This window comes from Papaver somniferum, unplaced genomic scaffold (genome assembly GCF_003573695.1).
Source record: "Papaver somniferum cultivar HN1 unplaced genomic scaffold, ASM357369v1 unplaced-scaffold_7739, whole genome shotgun sequence".
NCBI classification, from domain to species: Eukaryota; Viridiplantae; Streptophyta; class Magnoliopsida; order Ranunculales; family Papaveraceae; genus Papaver; species Papaver somniferum.
The window spans coordinates 1,399-2,481 of NW_020650681.1; the positions used below are offsets into that span (position 1 = coordinate 1,399).

The window sequence follows — 1,083 nt, forward strand, 5'->3', positions numbered from 1 at the left end:
TCTAATTGGTGTAAATATCTTGATACAACTTTTAACCACACCAGAGTATTTTCTCCTGAAACTATATATATATAATAAAGTCGTTACTCATACTTCCATAGTTCCACCAAACAAATTCTTTCTCTTCTTCTTTTGTTATTCTACCGTGGATATATCTTCAAACTCAATGATAAATATAGAAATGGATGCTGGTGGCCAAGCACAAAGTCGAGTTGGCTCGTAACAAACACAAGGGGCAAAAAAAAAGTCAATGACTGAGAAATACTCTTGCACATTATTAACATTTTTTAAAATATTTAAGGTTTGACTTATTTTTTGGTTACGAAATTGGAAAACTAATAATATAATTAAGATTTCTGAAAAAGAGTAATTTGCGTTTTCAACTCATTTTCCGAATATTTTTTTTTAAAATTTTTTTACGATTCGTATTTCCGTCCCTGTTCTCGCTTCCGGATACTACGGTCCGCTTCAAGGACAATCGATAAAATATGAATGATGCAGAGAAGATTAGCATGATCTCTGTGCAAGGATAACATGCACCAATGCGAAAATGGTCCAAACTTTTGTGGATTTAAAAGAAAAAAGAGGTTCAAGGATATAGTCAACTATGGTAGATGAAAAAAAAAAAATCTATGGTAGATGGATAAAACAGTATATCTTAGTGATTTGATTTCCCTGTCACCCCTACACACGTATATATATGTGAAACCTAAAATAATTTATTTTTTTCTTTTTTTTTCCAACTTTTAAACCATGTGCAACCCAAACTGCGGATGAAAATGGCGGTGGTCTCACTACAGCAATAGTTTTTAAGGTTACAAATAGGAGTGGTCCTGGAAATGAGAGCAATGATAACTTACAAATAGGAGTGGTCGCTGGCTGTTTTGAAAAAACCGTCCCTAAAGAAGGATATTTGGAACGGTGATGGCCTGATCGTTCCTAATAGTCATAAAATATTTAAATCAAGGCTAAAATATGTCCGTTCCAAAAAGAAAACATGGCCAAATAGTAATAATGACGGTGGAACAGGAGACGGTACATAAACCGTCCCTAATATCTTTTGGGATGGTTTTCTGTCCTCTT

General features: G+C 33.8%; 1 non-coding gene across 1 annotated transcript; it reads left to right on the forward strand.

The window, feature by feature from the left end:
- Nucleotides 1-461: 461 nt before the first annotated feature.
- Nucleotides 462-565, forward strand: LOC113344514. Its single transcript, XR_003357850.1, has one exon. It is a non-coding gene; the product is annotated as a U6 spliceosomal RNA (small nuclear RNA).
- Nucleotides 566-1,083: the final 518 nt, after the last annotated feature.